Source organism: Papio anubis, chromosome 16 (genome assembly GCF_008728515.1).
Source record: "Papio anubis isolate 15944 chromosome 16, Panubis1.0, whole genome shotgun sequence".
Classification (NCBI taxonomy): Eukaryota; Metazoa; Chordata; class Mammalia; order Primates; family Cercopithecidae; genus Papio; species Papio anubis.
The window spans coordinates 86,264,333-86,270,610 of NC_044991.1; positions in this window are offsets into that span (position 1 = coordinate 86,264,333).

Sequence of the window (6,278 nt, forward strand, 5' to 3'; positions counted from 1 at the left end):
TATATCAAAATGTGATCAATTTTACTATAATGAAATAAAATCTGATATTTGTTTACTATTTTTTACTACTATTTCAAGGTGCTGTTAAAAGAAAGCTACCCAAATGAAAATATCTGTATTTTCATGCTTTAAGAAAACTTGGTAAAAATGAAAAATTTCAAAACAGGGAATCATGTGACTATGAATTGCATGACTTAAAAAAAGATTGAATTATTCTCTGAAAGAATGAGCTTTCACTGCATTTCAAAAAATGTCAGTTTTCCTGCTTCGATAGTTACTTGAATTCTTTCAGGTTCTCTCTTAGATACAATTGCTTGTCTGGATGTTACTAATTGTTATCATGAAGGTTCCCTTCTGATCTCATCTAATTTTCTTTCTTATTAGCAGAGGCTGACATTCATTCATCCGAAAAGTATTTGAGGAGTGTCTACCACATTCCAGACCACATGCTCGGAGCCTGGTGGACCGAGCATCACTGGCCCTACCCTCAGGCCATAAGCAGGCTGTCCAGTGCCGAGAATAGCAGTGCCACACAGGCATTTGGTACATATGTATTGAATACTGGCCTTAGGAGGAGGGATCAGGGTGAACTGGTGTGTGCACATTACAGCCTCTCCCAGGGTTGTGGGTTGTCCACGTGAATTTGGGTATTATTACATCATGGCACGTGGATAAGGGCTAACATCTATTGAGCATCCACTGAATTCTGGGCAGAACGCTGAGCACTTTCCCTGCACTAGGTGATTCACATCCCATTGATCTAGGGGCTACCATCACCACACTCTACAGATGTGAAAACCGAGGCCCGAGGCAGTTAAATGTTACTTGCCTGGGGTCATACATAGTGAAACCTGGCGACTGCATCTTCTTGCCAAGGGCATGGAGAAAGAGGAAAGTGATAAAGACCAGAGGTGTGTTCTTGGGAACGCCCTCCATCCAGGGGAAGAGGGGACAGCAGAGCGGCAGGAGAAAGAGCACGGAGGGACTTCCTAAATCCCTAAATGTTCAATCAACTACCAGGATGCTTCAAGAAAAGCTGGCTCACAAGAAGTTTGGGCTGGACGGGAAGGAGGGTCCAGAAGCACTTGGTATCTAGGAACTGGGGGCTTTCCAAGGAACACCTTCAGCTACATGGGTAGGATGTGGCTGAGTTCCTGAGCCTAAGAAGGCGACTGAGCTATGGAGGCAAGGTGTTTTTCCCAAGAGGCTTGGGGAGGCAGGCATGAATGTGCTTAGAGGGATGTCTTGAGTGGGAAGAGGATCCAGGCAAGAATTGCTTCAGGCCAGGATGAGTTAGCAGAGAAGCTGAAGACATTTGAGAGCTGAAGGCTGGAGAAGGCTCCAAGAGGAGCTGAGGGACAGGGCCCAGGGACCCCCAGCTCAGCAAGGGCAGAGGAAGAAGACTTTTGGCTCCAATGGGGAACTGAAGAAGACATCTAAGTAAAATATTAGGCAGTGTGATCTGGCGCGAGGCGGGAGATGAGGCGAGCAGGCAAGATTCAGCATGGCTGAATGGGCAGCTTGATGGCCCAGGCACTTGCTGGCTCCTTTGTCATTTCAGAGGGTGACTTTCTGTTCCAGGCTAGTGATACCATTTTTTTCCATTCATGGTAGTTTCATAAAGTTCCCTTTTAAAATAAACCTATTCAGATAAAATAAATAAGTCCATTAAGGGAAGAAGAAAGCAAATAATGGTACAGATGGTGCAGGGATGTGGCAAAAATTGTGAAGGGGTGTGGGTGAGTGAAGATTTGACAACATTGCATACAGGAGTACATTTCCTAGTTAAAAATCATTTAAAATTTAATTTTAAAAAATGTACAGTTAATTGCTTCACCTGCAATGCTGGAAACTGTCTAGGTGGGACCGAATCTGAGCCAAAACTAACACCCGCCCAGGGAGAAGAGGGCTGAGTCCTTGGCAGGGGTTCCGGGCTGTTCTTGGCAGAGAATGTGGCCCAGAGAAGCTGTCCAGCTGGCTCAAACATGTGGATTTGCAGCTGTACACTCAAACTGGGCTCCATCCTTTTTTTTTTTTTTTTTTAAATGAACTAGTTACCCTTATTTCAGTGCCCCATGAAAATGTTTTGGGGCTGGGTATGGTGGCTCATGCCTTTAATCTTAGCATTTGGGAGGGTGAGACAGGAGGATCGCTTGAGCCCAGGAGGTCGAGGCTGCAGTGACCCTTGGTCACATTGCTGCACTCCAGCTTGGGCAACAGAGTGAGACCCTGTCTCAAAAAAAAAAAAAAAAAAAAATTCAGGTTTATGAAATGCTTTTTATTATGAGGATGAGAAATACTTGGATTTTCTCTGTAATTAGAATTATGAAACCAGTTGGGCCACTCACCCTCTCTAGCCTGGGCAACAGAGTGAGACCCTGTCTCAAAAAAATATATATATATTTTTGGCTCATGCCTGTAATCCCAGCACTTTGGGAGGCCAAGGCGGGCAGGTCAAGAGATCGAGACCATCCTGGTCAACATGGTGAAAACCTGTCTCTACTAAAAATACAAAAATTAGCTGGGCATGGTGGCATGCGCCTCTACTCCCAAGCTACTTGGGAGGCTGAGGCAGGAGAATCACTTGAACCCAGGAGATGGAAGTTGCAGTGAACCGAGATCATGCCATTGCGATCCAGCCTGGTGACAGAGTGAGACTCTGTCTCAAAAAAAAAAAAAAAAAAAAAAAAAAAAAAAATTAATGCTCCTGTTCAGGCAATATTTTGTTTTGTCTTACTCTATAACTGCAAGGCATTTCAAAAGAAAATGAAAAATCTTTGCTCGAATGGGCTAAGAAGCAAAGGAAATGGACTGACAGGGTTTGATCTGACTGTGTCCTCTGTGGCCAACATCATCGCGTCTCTGCAGAGAACCCACAGCCTTTTTTGATTCTGGGCACCAAGACATAAACAAGACATGAAGACAAATGCCAACTTCCTAATAGATTTTAACCTTTCCTTCAGATTTTCTTTGGAATACTGAATGGACTAATCAATTTTCCTATTTTCATTCTAGAAACTCAAATAACACTTGCCAGGTAGAGATGAAAATACAGTAGGTTCCAGAACCCTTTCCTTCTTCTAGGACATACATGGGGCACACAAGCAGTTTTATAAGTTACAAACATATGCAGAGAATAAAATTTTAACATAAAAGAAAAGTGTGGAAATGCCTCATAACATTAACTTTTATTCGTATATGGAGAAAATCACTATTTTCCCCTATTTACTTCATTTAAAAATTTCCTCCAGTGAAATACAATTCGTTGTTGAAGAAAGATAACCCTAGGAACAAAGTGCTGTGCACCTGTGTCTTCTCGACTTGCAGTGGTGTTGCTGTGCCACCCTCAGCTGTCAGGTCAAAGATTAGTTAGGATGAAACTTTTCTGGGGCAGAATGAATGCATAATTGCATTTAAAAATGAATCTGCTTGGTACTCAAGATTACTTGCCTGCTCCATCCATGAGATTCCTAAAGAAATTAGGTCACTCAGTAGGACATAAGTTCAAAATTAAGACATTCCAATTTATCATGAGGACAAAGTACGGTTTCAGACAAAATCTTCCACATAAAGGAAGATTCAGCTAAACATCCATTAACCTAAAAATTAACAAAGGAAAACTTTGAAGATACAAATCATGATTTTAGGGCATCTTATTTTCTAGACAAGTTTTGAAAACATCAAAACATGGTTATGTAAACTGCTTTCAAAGATAAACCCTTGATTACCGGGGCTGCAAAAGTAGGAAACAAATATCAAATGATATAACAACACCGAATTTGATTTTATAGCACTTCCTTCAAAACTCTAATTAAATTAAATGCAAATAATGTGAGCGTATATCAGCCAGAAAGTTTATAATCCTTCTAATAAAATCCGTATGTTTTTAAAGGAAGTTTTACGTAGAAAAAGACAGACTTTAGAAAGAAAACACAAAAAATATGTACTGGTCTAAAACTTTGAAATAACAACCAGACTGTATGCCTGGGACAGCGTGAATTACTGTGAGTAGAGAATCCTGTTTGTATTCATTTTAGTGTCTGTTAGGAGGTTAGGCAGAGAGTAATTTTTAAAAATGGGCTGGTAGAGTTTTGCTATTGATTTGTAAAGTTGACTTGTGTACCATGTGACAAGGTATGTAACTGATATGACTTATTCAGATGCAACCACAATGTAAAGATTTCATACATTTCTTTATAAATATTCTTTAATAATTCAGAAAATATCACATAAATACTAGTATAGTAAGAACGGAATTGTGAACTCCATATTACTACGAGTCATTCTTAGCGTGTGTATTCCAGAGGTGTTTTCCAAAATGGAAGGCACTGATGAAGATTTACTGTTCAGTATTGTAGGGGTTAGCAAACTATGGCCCACAAGCCAAATCTGGCTCGCTGGTTTGTTTTGTAAATAAAGTTTTATTGAAACACAGCCATGCCCACTTATTTACATATTGGCTCTGGCTGCTTTCGTGTTGTACCAGCAGAGTCTAGTGACTGTGGCAGGATCTTCTGGCCCCAGAATCTCAAATATTTTCTCTCTGGCCCTTTACAGAAAAGCTTGCCAACCTCTGGCTTGTAGAATAATTCAGAATTGTGATGATTTATATGTACTTTAATATCCACCGTGATAGCGAATTGGCAGATTAATTAATTTTGTTTCTCTTTGCTTTGTTACAGTCAAAATAAATTAGGTGTTTATTTTAGAACTTGTGGCTGATTAATGCTCAAAAACAAATACGGAAAATCACTCATCAGAACTAAATACTCTGCAAGTAATTTTCACAAAAATAAACGAGGCGGAGAATAAACAGGACAAAAAATGGGTAATATAAATAATGAGACACTTATTCAAAGCTGAAGACTACCCTCAGACTCCTAAGATAACTTAGGTTCTCACAAAAACCGATTAACCTTGCTCGGAATGCATTTGCCCTCTTTTCTGTGAAGTAAACATTTCTTGTCAAAGGCATCCTGACGGCGGTAATTAAGTTCAGAAAGTTCTATACTGAGTGGGAGATGTGCCTGTATTGCTTGACTTTTTTTTTTTTTTTTTTTTTTTTAATGAGAAGACAACGTCTCATGGTAGAGAGCTGAACTTTCGATTTTACAAGTGAATTCTACCAGTTTATAAACTTGGGATGCAACTGTAAATAAATACATAATAAATGTTCTCTAAAATACAAGATATAGGTCATAAGAGTTAAGAGGAAAATAATTGCAGTGATCAAAACAGAATTTAAAAATGAGGTAAAATGAATTGCTTGGAGCATCTCCATAGGTTGGGAGAGTGCTCCGAACCCATGCATCGCCCCGGTCAGAAGGACCACCAGGGGGCGTCTTGTTTCTAAGCTTTCCTTAGGGGTTGTTCTTTGTTAAGATTCCTGGATTGGTAAAGATTCTTTGGCGTTTTTGGAGAGATCCTGAAACTGATTAATTAACTCTGAGGCTTTCAGTTCCTTGCCAGTGATCCAATAGATCCATCCCAGTGGGATGGTTATGTCCCTTAGATTTAGGAACCTGCATTTTAATTAATATAGCTTTCAAGCTACAAAGTGTTGTAAAACCTACAGTCAAGTGCAGCCCTGGATGTTTTTCTTTTTTTTTTTTTTTTTTTGAGACGGGGTCTTGCTCTGTCACCCAGGCTGGAGTGCAGTGGCCGGATCTCAGCTCACTGCAAGCTCCGCCTCCCGGGTTCACGCCATTCTCCTGCCTCAGCTTCCCGAGTAGCTGGGACTACAGGCGCCCGCCACCTCGCCCGGCTAGTTTTTTGTATTTTTAGTAGAGACGGGGTTTCACCGTGTTAGCCAGGATGGTCTCGATCTCCTGACCTCGTGATCCGCCCGTCTCGGCCTCCCAAAGTGCTGGGATTACAGGCTTGAGCCACCGCGCCCGGCCGCCCTGGATGTTTTTCATATGAATTTGTGCTTAGGTTAAGATTTATTCCCCAAAGAATTGCTTATGGAAAACCAGAGGATGTATATTAGAGTTCTGGGAGTCTAGTGTCTCTTTTCCTCATCCTCAGAGTATGTGACCTTGAGCCAAAACTTGACCTCCTCAGGCTCCAACTTCCCTAACTGCCACTTTTGCAAGCTGAGTTTATACACATGAGTTGAGATAATGCCTGTGGAATGTCTGGCACATAGTGGGTGCTTCATACCCATTATCAAGCTTCTGTTATCTTTTAATTGTATTAAAACAAATAACAGAGACCCAGGGTTTTATGTTCATGCCTGTTAAATTTCTTTCTTATTTCAGTTCATCTTTCATCTTTCA